Source organism: Gossypium hirsutum, chromosome A09 (assembly GCF_007990345.1).
Source record: "Gossypium hirsutum isolate 1008001.06 chromosome A09, Gossypium_hirsutum_v2.1, whole genome shotgun sequence".
Classification (NCBI taxonomy): domain Eukaryota; kingdom Viridiplantae; phylum Streptophyta; class Magnoliopsida; order Malvales; family Malvaceae; genus Gossypium; species Gossypium hirsutum.
In genome coordinates, this window is record NC_053432.1 from 31,105,617 (window position 1) to 31,122,519 (window position 16,903).

At 37.0% G+C, this 16,903-nt stretch overlaps 1 long non-coding RNA gene across 7 annotated transcripts; it reads right to left on the minus strand.

Moving 5' to 3' along the window:
* Positions 1 to 8,807: 8,807 nt before the first annotated feature.
* LOC107888842 (uncharacterized) lies at positions 8,808 to 15,329 on the minus strand. Of its 7 annotated transcripts, XR_001681516.2 has the most exons (7): positions 15,087 to 15,292; positions 14,638 to 14,827; positions 14,458 to 14,539; positions 13,974 to 14,375; positions 13,748 to 13,870; positions 10,005 to 10,090; positions 8,832 to 9,227 (listed from the first exon to the last, which is right to left on the minus strand). It is a non-coding gene; the product is annotated as an uncharacterized lncRNA (long non-coding RNA). The 7 variants fall into 7 exon arrangements; XR_001681515.2 differs by having other exon boundaries at positions 8,808 to 9,227; positions 13,758 to 13,870; positions 14,638 to 15,329; XR_005901834.1 differs by having other exon boundaries at positions 8,808 to 9,227; positions 14,638 to 15,329.
* Between the last annotated feature and the right edge of the window lie 1,574 nt (positions 15,330 to 16,903).

Sequence of the window (16,903 nt, forward strand, 5' to 3'; positions counted from 1 at the left end):
TTTATGGGCTTTTATGGTACCCCTTATGCTCGAGATAGAGAAGACTCTTAGGCTGCACTGAAAACTCTTAATCGCGATGAAGATACCCCTTAGTGTAACACCCCGAACCCGAGACCGTCGCCGGAGTCGAACACGAGGTGTTAACAGACTTCAAACCACTTATTAAAAAAATTTCCCAGACAAGCTTCCAATCTGCGTACTAGTCGCTTTAAAAATCATATCTTGAGTTCTGAAACTCGAAATCCAGTTCCGTAAATTTTTCCCGAAACTAAACTCATATGCCCATCTACATATTTTTTCTAGAATTTTTGGTCGGGCCAATTTGTACAGTTTATTAGTCAAAGTCTCCCATGTTACAGGGATCGACTACACTGACCTTTGCGCATTACGACTTGGATATCTCCCTATACAGGGCTTCAATACTGATTTCGTTTGTTTCTATAGAAACTAGACTCAAAGGGGAATCTGTGCACATATGGAATGACTTCTAATTATCTCTGGTTAATTTATAATGAATTTCCAAAGTCGGAACAGGGAATCCAGAAATCGCTCTGGCCCTGTTTCACAAGAGTTTAATTATCTCCTAACATACAGCTCATATGGTCGTTTCGTTTCTTCTATATGAAAATAGACTCATCGAGCTTCGATTACATAATTTATTCATTAATTAATTCCACTCCTACTATTTTTAGTGATTTTTCAATCTCACGTCACTGCTGCTGCCAGCATCTGTTACTAAAGCAACTATGCCTATTTCGTGATTTCTCCTTGATCTAACTAGTAATTCATCATACATATCACAAATTATGATCATGACTAGCCATGCCAAAGGCTAATCATTGTCAAACATCTCCCTACTACACTATTTCCATATCATGAATTTTAACACCAAAAATAATCAACCATGACATATGGCATAAAAATCGAATTACCAAGACTTACGACCTAACATTATAGAACCAAATCCAACCGAACATTTATGCCATTTTCGCATGGCTAAAAGTTTACATACCAAATTTCAACAAAACATATTAGCCTATACATGCCGAAATGTTCTCCTAGACCGACTAAAAGAAGATACCAAAAGTTGCTAGCCGGTGTGATGACTTCGATGACGGCCCGATCACGCAAAAAGAGACGAGTCCAAGAAACCTAGAATAGGTGACAAGGAAACACCGAGTGAGTATATAACTCAGTAAGTCATAAGCAATGCACTACCATCCATTAATAACATTATCACAAGAGGAAACAAAATGGAACGAGGCTAGTTACTCCATCCACACCGAACCATACCATAGTTCCTTAGACCTATCGGTTCAATCTCATACCAAGTCATGCATTCACATTCCATATACTAATCAATAGGATATTTGAGGCATTTTTATACATCATTTTATTTTCGTTACAATCATACAACTAAACGACCTTTCACCTATTCCATGATAAATCTTATGTACGTGACTTCAATTATAATTGTCACATAGGTTCAAACTTACCAAGCTCAACTCCAAATATAAACATAGCGCCTATTAGCCATGAACTCAAGGTACTTACCCGATCCGCTGTCCGTGATCAACTCAATAATGTCGCACACTTAGTGTCCATAACGATTCAAAATATATATTAAGTCCGCACACTCAGTGCTATATAATCAACTCGCACACTTAGTGCTATATAATCAAACTCGCACACTTAGTGCTGTACAATTTAAACCTGCACACTTAGTGCCAATCTCGTGATCATAAATGTCTACACCCGCACACTTAGTGCCGAAACCAACAACTCAATACATCTCACCTCTTTTCTTTTTATTCAATACTTTCATCACCCCATGCATACATATATATATTTATCATTCCATTCAGCATCATTATATAGACGTTATGACCATTTAAATTAATACAAAATATATGCTTAATGACTTACCTTGTGTTGGGTAAGACGGTTCCAACTCGGCTACTCGATTATCTTTTCTTTACCTTTACTTGATTCTCCTCCTTTAACTCCTTGAGCTTGATCAATAAATCAACTAGTTTAACCATCTTGCTAAACATTCATAATTCAATTACACATGCATATGTATGTTTGTATATTCGGCAACCATCCTCACTAATTACCCATTTAATCGATTATACACATAATTAAAGGTAACATCACGAATGGGCATACTTATGTATATATATATGTATATATATACTTCGGAATGGGCATCACAATTAGATTTAACACCACCTTCATACTCAATTAGATGGCCGAATGTATGTATATATGTACAATGTCAACTATAACATCATTTAAACACCTACTTTCATCTCATGAACACTTGATCGAATTTTCCTAATCTAGCATATTTTCACATCTATTTGTAACATCATGTAAATCCACATATAACTACATTTCTTAAGTTCCACATCTTAATGCCCATTATAGCCACTCCCATAGTCTAAATCTAACAATCGGCAACACCCACCTTTCCACTATGTTAGCTGAATACTCATTTTCTTCTTAGTCCTAAATTCGGCACCTCCAACAAAATAGCTTAACAATTTCAACTTTCATGCTAACATAACAAGCAACTTAACACATCCATATAACTAGCATGCTAATAGCATCAAGGTATCAACTAAAATTTTTTAAGCTCCTTAGCCGAATCCTAACTCTCCAACAACCCCAAATCCAACCATGGGATAGATAGAATTTAGACTCATCACCCAAAGGTTGTGTAAACTTCCAAAAATATCATTGAACATACCTTGATCTAAAGGACCACATTGGCCGAATCTTGCTTCCTCTTCTTCCTCTAGTTACGACAATTGCAAAAGAAAGAAAACATAAACACTCCTTCTTCCCTCCTTATTAAGCATTCAAACTCCCTCATTTTCATGCCACAACATCAAACACTCCTCCTAGATACAAGCAATGGCCGAACTTCTTCAAAAATTTTCTCCCTTTCTTTTTCTTGATTTTTCGGCTAGGAGATGGCAAGTATGAACACCCCCTTTTTTTTGTTCACTTTCCTATTATTATTCCCATCATTTGTTAACCAAAAAACATATTAAATTAGAATGAGTGGAGCATCATCACTCCTTGGCCGGCCACCATGTATTTTATGGGTAATTTGACATGCAAAGCCATGCTTCCTCTCCCTATTATTAATTACTCCTTATATTTCATCTATTATCTTTTCTAACTTCGTCAACTAGGTCCTTTTCAAATTAATTCACATTCCTAAAGTTAATATTAAGCATTTAATTTCTCATATATTCACTGTCACCCAAAAATTTATGTAATTAAAACACAAAAATAAATTTTTGGCTCGGTAATGTGGTCTCGAAACCATATTCCGAACAGGGTTTAATTTGGGTTGTCACAACTCTCCCTCACATAAGAAATTTTCGTCCCCGAAAATCTTACCGGTAAATAATTTTGGATATCGATCCTTCATAGAGTCCTCAAGTTCCCAAGTGGCTTCTTCAATTCCGTGTTTATGCCACAGTACCTTCACTAATGAGATTTTCCTGTTTCGTAGTTCTTTTACTTCACGTGCTAAAATACGAACTGGTTCTTCTTCGTAACTCAAATTAGATTGAATCTCGATCTCTGATGGAGGAATTACGTGCGATGGATCGGACCTATATCGTCGAAGCATCGAGACATGAAAAATGTTGTGAATCTTTTCGAGCTCAGGGGGCAAAATTAATCGGTATGCAACTGGTCCAACTCGTTCGGATACTTCGTACGGACCGATGAACCTCGGACTCAATTTGCCCTTACGACCAAATCTAAGCACCTTCTTCCAGGGCGAAACTTTGAGAAATACTTTGTCTCCAACCTGATATTCAATGTCTTTTCTTTTCAAATCCGCATACGACTTTTGACGATCCGAAGCGGCTTTCAAACTTTCGCGAATTACTCGGACTTTCTGCTCGGCATCCTTAATCAAATCAACCCCAAGGATCTTACTTTCACTAAGTTCAGTCCAAAATAATGGGGTACGGCATTTACGACCGTATAAAGCCTCGTAAGGTGCCATCTTAATGCTTGACTGAAAACTATTGTTGTAAGCGAATTCGATCAAAGGCAGATATCTTTCCCATGAACCACAAAACTCTAAAACACATCTCAACATATCCTCGAGTATTTGAATTATCCGCTCAGATTGGCCATCGGTCTGAGGATGGAATGCGGTGCTAAAGTGCATCTTGGTACCCAATGCTTCTTGTAATTTCTTCCAAAATCGCGAGGTAAATCTTGGGTCTCTATCCGACACGATGGAAATAGGTACCCCATGCAACCGAACTATTTGGGAGACATAATTCTGCCAATTTATCGAGCGAAAAATCCGTACGGACAGGGATAAAATGAGCAGACTTAGTCAATTTATCAACAATGACCCAGATTGCATCTTTCTTGCTTGATGACAATGGCAATCCAGATACAAAATCCATCGTTACCCGATCCCACTTCCATTCGGGTATCATGATCGGCTGAAGTAATCCCGACGGCACTTGATGTTCCGCTTTTACTTGTTGGCATATCAAACACCTTGAAACAAATTCGGAAATGTCTCGTTTCATACCGGGCCGCCAAAATTGACGTTTCAGGTCATTGTACATTTTAGTACTACCTGGGTGGACTGACATTCGACTACTGTGAGCCTCGTCCAAAATCATTGAAATAAGTTCCGAATTTCTTGGAACACATAATCGACTTCTGAACGTCAAGCAATCATTGTCGTCAATCCGAAACTCCGATTCCTCATTCGAAGCACATTCAGCTCGTTTAGTGACCAATTCAGCGTCGACTTTCTGGAATTCAAGTATTTGACGAATCAATAATGGTTTGGCCTCTAATTCAGCTACTAGCACCCCATCGGGTGAGACGGATAAGTGAGCATTCACCGCTCTCAAAGCAAATAGTGCTTTCCGACTTAAAGCATCAGCAACCACGTTAACCTTTCCCGGGTGATAATCAATAACAAGTTAGTAGTCCTTCAACAACTCAAGCCAACGTCTTTGCCGTAGATTTAGATCTCTTTGAGTCATCAGATATTTTAGACTCTTGTGGTCTGAATAAATATGACACATTTCTCCAAACAAGTAATATCGCCATATTTTCAAGGCGAACACTATGGCTGCTAATTCAAGATCGTGAGTCAGATAGTTTCTCATGCGGCTTTAATTGTCTCGACGTGTAAGCCACAACTCGACCTTCTTGCATCAACACACAACCTAGCCCAAGTAAGGATGCATCACTATAAATGACAAACTCTTTCCCGGACTCCGGTTGTACTAGCACTGGAGCTTCGGTTAAACAGGTCTTTAGTCGATCGAAACTTTTCTGACAGTTCTCTGTCCACTCAAACTCAACATCTTTTTGGAGTAGTTTCGTCAACGGTGCAGCTATCATCGAGAAACCTTTTACAAATCGTCGGTAATAACCGGCGAGCCCCAGGAAGCTCCGAACTTCGATAATATTTCTTGGAGGCTTCCAGTTAAGTATGGCTGAAATTTTACTCGGGTCAACTCGAATACCCGATGCGGATACCACATGACCCAATAAGCTAACCTCTCTTAACCAGAACTCACTCTTACTGAACTTAGCATATAACTGCTTATCCCGCAAAATTTGCAACACTAATCTTAGGTGCTCAGCATGTTCGGTCTCATCTCCTGAATAGACCAAGATGTCATCAATGAACACAACTACGAACCGGTCCAAATACTGTCTGAAGATCCGATTCATCAAATCCATAAATACAGCAGGGGCATTAGTGAGCCCGAACGGCATCACTAAGAACTCGTAGTGACCGTACCTCGTTCTGAAAGCAGTTTTGGGTACGTCCGAATCTCGAATCCGCAACTGATAATAACCCGATCTCAAATCTATCTTTGAAAACACTGAGGCTCCCTTTAGTTGATCAAACAAATCATCAATACGCGGTAATGGATATTTATTCTTTATCGTCACTTTATTCAGTTGACGATAATCAATGCACAACCTTATGATTTCGTCCTTTTTCACGAACAATACTGGTGCACCCCAAGGTGAGAAACTTGGTCGAGCGAAACCTCTATCCGTCAACTCTTGCAACTGAGCTTTCAATTCTTTTAACTCGGTTGGTGCCATACGATACGGAGCTATCGAAATTGGCGTAGTTCCAGGTACAAGCTCAATACCAAACTCTACCTCCCGAACAGGTGGTAAACCCGGTAATTCTTCAGGAAAAACATCCGGGTATTCACAAACCACTGGCACAGATTCGGGTTTCTTTTCTAATTCTATCATCAAGTACATACGCGAGGTATGCTTCGCACCCTTTTCTTACATATTTCTGGGCCAACATTGCTGATATTACAACTGGCAACATCTTTAAGTCCGTAGACTCAACTCGAATTATCTCATTATTTACGCACCTCAAATCAATAGTCTTGCTTTTGCAATTCACAACCGCATCATGCGCGGTCAACCAATCCAAACCAAGAATAACATCAAATTCATCAAACGGCAAAAGCATCAAGTCCGTCGAAAAACAGGAATCTCGAATTACTAGGGGGCATTTCTTACACTTTGTCGACAAGCACGTGACGACCCAAGGGATTTGACACCTGAATTACAAACTCAGTAGACTCAACAGGTAGAGTCTTACTAGATGTTAAGGTTTCACATACATATGAATGAGTAGAGCCAGGGTCAATTAATGCAATTACATTAGTATCAAAGAGAGTGAAGGTACCAGTGATGACGTCAGGGGAGGATGCCTCCTCTCGTGCGCGAATGGCATATGCTCTAGCAGGAGTATGGTTCTCGGCTCGAACAGCCGTATCAGAGGCCCCTCTCTGACTACCACCCCTACCTCCTAAAATTCTCGGTGGTCTACCTCTAGTTGTCACTCCACTAGGTCTTGCACCTTGAATCTTATTCTTCTCATCAAGCTCCGTGCAATCTCTAATGAAGTGGTCCTTCGAACCGCATCTGTAACAGGCCCTGTTAGTAGACTTACCCCAACATTCACCTAGGTGTTGTCTTCCGCATTGGGGACATTCAGGTTTCTCTTGACGATTATTGCCCACACTAGCTACTGAAGTAGCTCGGGAGTCCGTCGATGGTCGTGCTCTGATGGAAATTCCCGCAGTCGTCCTCGACTTATTAGTGTCCTCCTTGAACTTCTTTACAGCTGAGAACGGAGCTTTACCCATCGATCTTTTATGATAGTCTCTAGCTTCAAATTCAGCCTTCTTCTCCTTTCCAAGTTCTTCCGCCTTGCAGGCTCGTTCGACTAGTGTTACGAATTCTTTTATCTCCAAAATACCCACTAGTAGCTTTAAATCTTCATTCAATCCTTCTTCAAATCTTTTGCACATAGCAACCTCATCGGCTACACACTCCCGGGCATACCTACTGAGTCTTACGAATTCATGTTCGTATTCAGATACTGTCATACGGCCTTGCTTGAGTTCCAAGAATTTCTTACGCTTTTGATCAATGAACCATTGACTAATATATTTCTTTTGAAATTTCGTTTGAAAGAAGTCCCAAGTAACTCGTTCGTTTGGGACTATGGAAATCAAGGTCCTCCACCAATAGTAGGCTGAGTCTCGCAACAAGGATATAGCACACTTTAGACATTCATCGGGCGTGCATGACAGTTCATCAAACACCCGAATGGTGTTATCAAGTCAGAACTCGGCCCTTTCAACATCATCAGTAACTATGGCCCTGAACTCCTCGGCCCCGCGCTTCCTAATCAAGTCTACAGGTGGCTTACTCAGCCTCACAGGATCAGTAACTGATGGCATTACGGGCTCTTGGGGTGGATTATTCAAATTCGGAAATTGTTGGACAGCCGGATTGGTTCGGACATATTGCGCGACCCACTCATTCATCATGGTAAAGAAGGCTTGTTTAGCCCCCTCACATTGATTATTTGCAGATGACTGAGGTTCAACAGGCGGCGTCCCTTGTGCAGGAGCAGCCGCTACACTTTCAACGTCATCCGCCAAAGTTCTCTCTACACCGGGATCCATTTACAAATCAAAACAAAAATTTTAACCGTCAGAAGTCATCACACATTTAAACATTAACATTAAGGCATGTATAGCTAGACTCATACGTGCTATGGTAGTCCTAGAACCGACTAAACCGTAGCTCTAATACCAAATAAATTGTAACACCCCGAACCCGAGACCGTCGCCGGAGTCGAACACGAGTTGTTAACAGACTTCAAACCACTTATTAAAAAAATTTCCCAGACAAGCTTCCAATCTGTGTACTAGTCGCTTTAAAAATCATATCTTGAGTTCTGAAACTCGAAATCCAGTTCCGTAAATTTTCCCCGAAACTAGACTCATATGCCCATCTACATATTTTTTTCTATAATTTTTGGTCGGGCCAATTAGTACAATTTATTAGTCAAAGTCTCCCATGTTACAGGGATCGACTACACTGACCTTTGCGCATTACGACTTGGATATCTCCCTGTACAGGGCTTCAATACTGATTTCGTTTGTTTCTATAAAAACTAGACTCAAAGGGGAATCTGTGCACATATGGCATGACTTCTAATTATCTCTGATTAATTTATAATAAATTTCCAAAGTCGGAATAGGGAATCCAGAAATCGCTCTGGCCCTGTTTCACAAGAGTTTAATTATCTCCTAACATACAACTCATATGGTCGTTTCGTTTCTTCTATATGAAAATAGACTCATCGAGCTTCAATTACATAATTTATTCATTAATTAATTCTACTCCTGCTATTTTTAGTGATTTTTCAATCTCACGTCACTGCTGCTGCCAGCATCTGTTACTAAAGCAACTATGCCTATTTCGTGATTTCTCCTTGATCTAACTAATAATTCATCATACATATCACAAATTATGATCATGACTAGCTATGCCAAAGGCTAATCATTGTCAAACATCTCCCTACTACACTATTTCCATATCATGAATTTTAACACCAAAAATAATCAACCATGACATTTGGCATAAAAATCGAATTACCGAGACTTACGACCTAACATTATAGAACCAAATTCAACCGAACATTTATGCCATTTTCGCATGGCTAAAAGTTTACATACCAAATTTCAACAAAACATATTAGCCTATACATGCCGAAATGTTCTCCTAGACCGACTAAAAAGAATATACCAAAAGTTGCTAGCCGGTGTGATGACTTCGATGACGGCCCGATCACGCAAAAAGAGATGAGTCCAAGAAACCTAGAATAAATGACAAGGAAACACCGAGTAAGTATATAACTCAGTAAGTCATAAGCAATGCACTACCATCCATTAATAACATTATCACAAGAAGAAACAAAATGGAACGAGGCTAGTTACTCCATCCACACCGAACCATACCATAGTTCCTTAGACCTATCGGTTCAATCTCATACCAAGTCATGCATTAACATTCCATATACTAATCAATAGGATATTTGAGGCATTTTTATACATCATTTTATTTTCGTTACAATCATACAACTAAACGACCTTTCACCTATTCCACGATAAATCTTATGTACGTGACTTCAATTATAATTGTCACATAGGTTCAAACTTACCAAGCTCAACTCCAAATATAAACATAGCGCCTATTAGCCATGAACTCAAGGTACTTACCCGATCCGCTGTCCGTGATCAACTCAATAATGTCGCACACTTAGTGTCCATAGCGATTCAAAAATATATATTAAGTCCGCACTCAGTGCTATATAATCAACTCGCACACTTAGTGCTATATAATCAAACTCGCACACTTAGTGCTGTACAATTGAAACCCACACACTTAGTGCCAATCTCGTGATCATAAATGTCTACACCCGCACACTTAGTGCCGAAACCAACAACTCAATACATCTCACCTCTTTTCTTTTTATTCAATACTTTCATCACCCCATGCATACATATATATATATATTTATCATTCCATTCAGCTTCATTACATAGACGTTATGACCATTTAAATTAATACAAAATATATGCTTAATGACTTACCTTGTGTTGGGTAAGACGGTTCCAACTCGGCTACTCGATGATCTTTTCTTTGCCTTTGCTTGATTCTCCTCCTTTAACTCCTTGAGCTTGATCAATAAATCAACTAGTTTAACCATCTTGCTAAACATTCATAATTCAATTACACATGCATATGTATGTTTGTATATTCGACAACCATCCTCACTAATTACCCATTTAATCGATTATACACATAATTAAAGGTAACATCACGAATGGGCATACTTTTGTATATATATATATACTTCGGAATGGGCATCACAATTAGATTTAACACTACCTTCATACTCAATTAGATGGCCGAATGTATGTATATATGTACAATGTCAACTATAACATCATTTAGACACCTACTTTCATCTCATGAACACTTGATCGAATTTTCCTAATCTAGCATATTTTCACATCTATTTGTAACATCATGTAAATCCACATATAATTACATTTCTTAAGTTCCACATCTTAATGCCCATTATAGCCACTCTCATAGTCCAAATCTAACAATCGGCAACACCTACCTTTCCACTATGTTAGCCGAATACTCATTTTCTTCTTAGTCCTAAATTCGGCACCTCCAACAAAATAGCTTAACAATTTCAACTTTCATGCTAACATAACAAGCAACTTAACACATCCATATAACTAGCATGCTAATAGCATCAAGGTATCAACTAAAATTTTTTTAAGCTCCTTAACCGAATCCTAACTCTCCAACAACCCCAAATCCAACCATGGGATAGATAGAATTTAGACTCATCACCCAAAGGTTGTGTAAACTTCCAAAAATATCATTGAACATACCTTGATCTAAAGGACCACCTTGGCCGAATCTTGCTTCCTCTTCTTCCTCTAGTTACGACAATTGCAAAATAAAGAAAACATGAACACTCCTTCTTCCCTCCTTATTAAGCATTCAAACTCCCTCATTTTCATGCCACAACATCAAACACTCCTCCTAGATACAAGCAATGGCCGAACTTCTTCAAATATTTTCTCCCTTTCTTTTTCTTGGTTTTTCGGCTAGGAGATGGCAAGTACGAACACCCTTTTTTTTTGTTCACTTTCCTATTATTATTCCCATCATTTGTTAACCAAAAAACATATTAAATTAGAATGAGTGGAGCATCATCACTCCTTGGCCGGCCACCATGTATTTTATGGGTAATTTGACATGCAAAGCCATGCTTCCTCTCCCTATTATTAATTACTCCTTATATTTCATCTATTATCTTTTCTAACTTCGTCAACTAGGTTCTTTTCGAATTAATTCACATTCCTAAAGCTAATATTAAGCATTTAATTTCTCATATATTCACTGTCACCCAAAAATTTATGTAATTAAAAGACAAATAAATTTTTGGCTCGGTAATGTGGTCTCGAAACCACATTCCGACCAGGGTTTAATTTGGGTTGTCACAATTAGTTTGTTTGCGGAGACTTTAACGAAATTATATATGGCTTTGAAAAAAAAGGAGGCTTACCTAGAGATGAAAGAAGGATGAAATTGTTTCAAAAAACGCTGGAGGAATGTCAACTAAATGATGTGGGTTTTTCGGGCAGGTGGTTTACTTGGGAGAAGGGGAATCTAACTAAGACAAATATAAGAGAACGACTTGATAGGGGGTTGCTAATGCAAGTTGGATGGCTTTGTTTCCTGAAGCAATATTTCAACATCTGGTTAATTATTTTTCTAATCATTGTCCCCTATTGATTGAAACTCAAAAATAAAAGGTCAAGGGAAAAGGTGTTAATTTTAAATTTGAGGCATGGTGTACTCTAGAAGACTCTTTTAATGAAGTTAAATACCTTTGGGGAATGGCAGTAGGGGACCTTTTGCAAAAGCTTTATTTTTTGAGAATAGGACTGAAAAAGTCGGCGAGACAAATACGAATGAATAGAAATTGGAAAAATGAGATGCTAACAAATAAATTATCAGAATTAGTAGAAGCTGAAAGGGATGAGAGGAATTTGGCTGACATGATTGACACAAAAACTCAGCTAAACTTTGAAATTGAAAAGGAAGAATATTATTGGGAACAGCGAGCTTGGTTAAACTGGTTGCAACTTGGCGATAGGAACACAGCTTTTTTTTCACAGTCATGCAACACAAAGGAAGAGGAAGAATCAAATTAAGAAGCTACAGAATGATAGTGGAGAGATTACGGAAGATGTTCAGGAAATGGAGGGCATTGCGCTGGTGTATTTTGAGAATTTATTCAAAACAGGGAGGACTACTTTTAATGAGCATGTTTTTTCGGGTATTAAACAATGTATCTCTGATGAAGATAATAGTAAGCTTTTAGCACCTTACAAGGGATAGAAAATTCAGGGGCTTTGTCCGAGATAGGATCCACAAAGGCACCAAGGGAAGATGGATTTCTAGCCTTTTTTACCAAAGATGTTGGGATATCGTTGGGAGTGATGTTGTTTCCTTTTGCTAAATCTTTTGAATGGAGAAATGAAGGTTAGCCCAATTAACGCAACCCAGATTGTGCTTATCCCAAAGATTATTAATCCTTCTCATCTGACTCATTTTCAGCCAATTAGTCTATGTAATGTTATTTACAAAATTTTGGAAAAGGTGATAGCAAATAGATTTAGAGGAGCTATTGATAAATGTATTGATGAAGTACAAAGCGCATTTGTGCCAGGGAGACTCGTAACAGATAATGCAATAGTGACCTATGAAATTTTACATTCGATGAAACAGAAGAGAGGGGGGAAGAAAGGATTTATGGCAGTCAAGTTAGATGAGTAAGGCTTATGATAGAGTAGAATGGAATTTTATTCAAGAAATCATGAGTTGAATAGGATTTGCTCAAAATTGGATTGAATCTATTATGAAATGCATATCTAGTGTTTCTTATTCAGCAGTGGTTAATGGTAACAAAGGAGATATTTTCTATCCAACAAGAGGACTTAGGCAAGGAGATCCATTAAGCCCATTTTTATTTTTCATATGTGGGGACGGTCTATCTGGCCTAATGCGAATTGCTACTAAAGAATGATTTATAAAAGGTGTCAATGCTAGTAAAAGCGGCCCTAAGGTGTCCCGTTTACTATTTGTTGATAACTGCATATTATTTGAAGAAGCAACAAGGAGAGTAGGTGCAATCAAGCAAATTTTGAGAGAGTATAAAAATAGCTCAGGTCATTGCGTAAATTTTGAAAAATCAGTAGTCTTTTTTAGCAGTAATATAACTGAGGAAGTTAGGCAGATGGTGGTCACCTAATTGGGAATCCAGAGCTCCAATGAATTAGAAAGGTATTTAGGGCTGCCAAGATTAGTTGGGAAAGGAAAAAAGAATCTTTTCAAGCATTGAAGGATAGACTAAAACAGCGTATTGATAATTGGAATATGAGATTACTTTCTCAATGTGGAAAGGAGATATTTATCAAAGCAGTTTTACAAACGATACCGGCTTACTCAATGGCATGTTTTTTATTACCAAAGACATTATACGATGAAATGGAAGGCATTGTAGCCAAGTTTTGGTGGCAAAAGGGGCACAGGAGGAAAGGAATTCATTAGTGTTCTTAGAAAAATATGTGTTCTTTAAAAGATGGAGGCATGGGTTTTCGAAATTTTTGCCATTTTAATGTTACGTTATTAGCTAAGCAGGGCTGGCGCCTTATTAATAATCTGAGTTCATTATTAACCAGAGTTCTTAAAGCCAAATATTTTCTGCAATCAAACTTTTTAAATGCACAGTTGGGTTGGTTACCTTCATATACCTGGAAGAGCATCTGGGCAACACGAGGGCTCATTCAGAATAGGCTATGTTGGAGAGTTGGACGAGGGACCGAGATTGATGTCTGGACTGATTTTTGGATTCCTAGGTGTGAAGCTATTGGTAGGCCAGGAAGAGAGACAAACAGTGGAGTATTATTAGTTTCAGATTTAATTAACAGTACTAACAGGACTTGGAAGCGAAATCTAATCAACAATACCTTTCAATCGGACATAGCGCAAAAAATTTTGAAGATTCCTTTAGCAGAGATAGAACATGCAGACTTTCAGGTGTAGAAAGAGGAACCTGATAGAACATGCAGACTTTCAAGTGTGGAAAGAGGAACCTTCAGGGGAGTTCTCAGTAAGAAGCGCCTATAAACTATTACACTATTCTAGCTTGAATCCTAATATTTATTTATTACAGCCCAAAACAAAAAACTGCTATAGAAAACTATGGGATTTACAGCTACCAGGTAAAATTAAGATACTAGTTTGGCGAATCTCCTGGAACTACATTCCTTCCTTAGTAAATCTAAGATTCAAGAAAGTAACAGACAATGTTCGGTGTTCTCGGTGTAGACTCGAAGAGGAAGACAGTAGCCATATCTTTAGACTTTGTCCTGCAATCAGTGAAATATGGCATCTCATCAATCTCTCTTGGACTATAGTTCATAGAAATAAAAGTTTCTAGGAATGGCTAACCTGGGTTTTTGAAATGAGTACAATGGAGTAATGTCGGTCCTTTTGTTGTGCGTTATGGTGCATATGGAGTTCCCGAAATCAGCTTGTACATGAAAAGAAGAACATATCAGTTAGGGATTTAGCGTGGAAAGTTAGTAGTTACATAGCAGAGCTGGATGGGATCCGAATGAAAACACTCACATTTTCTACCAAAAGTGCCAACGGTCATACTAGGGCGACGGAGGGCATCATAGTTCAGTTTGATACCGCTTTTGACAGAAAAAATGCTAGATTGGCCTCAAGTATAGTCGTTTGAGACCAGACGGGCATTTTAAAAGCCTCAAAGTCAGTTATACATGAGGATATACCCACCCCGTTCGCAGCAAAAGCCCTCGTAGGATTAGATGCCATTAAATTAGTAATAGAAATGGGGTTAACAACAGCAACAATAGAGGGGGGGTTCGAAAATATTCATTCAAAAATGCCAATCGATAGAAATGGACAAGTCGGTTCTTGGAGCGATTATTTATGACATACAGACTAGAAAATCCAAGGTTCAAGACGTCACTTTCCAGTTTCTTCATAGATGGAAGAACATTCAATCCCATAATCTAGCAAAAGAAGCGTTAGAAAGAAGGGAGGACTCATACCTGGTAGGGGAAATGACGATCCACAGAGTAGCAGACCCAGAGGGAAGATGGAGAGAATCTCCGGATTAAAGATGAACGAGAAAGGAAAAGAGAATGGTTAAGGGTAGCAAAGTTTTTGATATTTTTTGGGAATTTCTATCTGCAAAGGCGTGGTTATTGGGACATGAAAGGACGAGTAATGCATTAAATGGCCAGACTGCTAGATGTGACTGGGAGATTTCCTTTTGATTTCCTTTTGTTTTATTCCATCATTTATTCTTTATTGTTATTTTATCATATTTGTTCAGAAATGGGCTAGGTAATAGGGATGCCCAATTTAGGTTCTTTCTTTGCTTGTATTGGCAGTCGGACCTGAGCCCAGATGTTAATTTGGGTATTGAATTTTATTCTATTAATAAAGAGCCCAGTCATATTATTCAAAAAAAATATGTATACTTAAATAATATTAAGATAAATGCAACTTAACAAGTAAATATAAAATACCTCTAATATAGTAATAAAATTAATAATAAAATAAGATTTATACAATATCTTAACACTAACAACAAAATAATATACACATAATTGTGAAATAGTAGCAAAATAGTAAAAAAAAACTAACAAGAAAATAATAAAAAGTATAAGAAAAAACACTTTGCATATTCGCAGAGCCGGACCCTGGCCAAAAATACCTTACTCGAGACCCGACCCATAGACGAATTTAGGTAGAATCCTCGTAATTATTACAATCATAATCATTTATGCTCCCTATAAAAGGAATTGTTTATTTAAATAATTACTATCAAAATTACTATTAAAATGTAAATTCCCGAAAGGAACAAACAAAGAATAAGGACTAATTCCTTTTTAAAAAATTAATTCTATGATACATTTTAACTCATCCTTAAATTTTTAAAATATAAAATTTAGACATATGTTATAAGTTTTAAAAAATAAAGTAATTTAAATTATATTTAAATTTGTTAAAATTATTATATTTGAAATATCAATTTTAAATATGTTAAAAATTTTATATAAATTATTTACAAAATTTAATTTCAATATATAAATTGTTTACAAAATTTAATTTGACTAGAATATATGATTATTCTATTTAATTGAGAGAATGTAATATCACTTTAAAAACACCTTTTATTAGATTGTCTTTGATTATCAATAATTATTGAAAAAATATTCTTAAAATTATATTAGGATTGAAAGTTAATTATGAAAATATAGAAAAAAAAATAGAATAATAATATACAAAATGTTGATTTTTTTCAACTAATAAATTGTTAATAATGGCAAAAGCTCACTAATTGATTAAAAACTAAAATAATATAATTGACAATATGTAGTACATAGACAAAGGTTAAATTGTCGATGATGATGATGATTGCCGTTAATATATGAGATTAGGTTTTTAAGAAAATGAGTTTATATCGTGAATACAAATGAATTGTAACTTTGCTTATTGATTAAGAAATTTCAATCAAATTTATATTTTATGATTAAAGCAAAAATATTTAAGAAATTACATATATTATGCAATGGTAAGATACAAAATGAATTAGATATTAAATTTGAAGTCGGTAAAGATTCAAGTTAAAAGTTATTGAAGATAAGTAAATGAATTATGTTTAACAAATACAGACACTTGATCCAAATTTGAATTTTAACTTAAAAATAACTGCTTTGCATATTTTACTTAATGGGTTAGATATTAAAAAATAATTATGAAATAATTGAATTTGATATTTACAAGCAGAGTCAAAAGCAGTTGGCAGTGTTAGTGACCAGTGCCAACTGCTTCAGGCATTGAATACGAACAAGGTAGA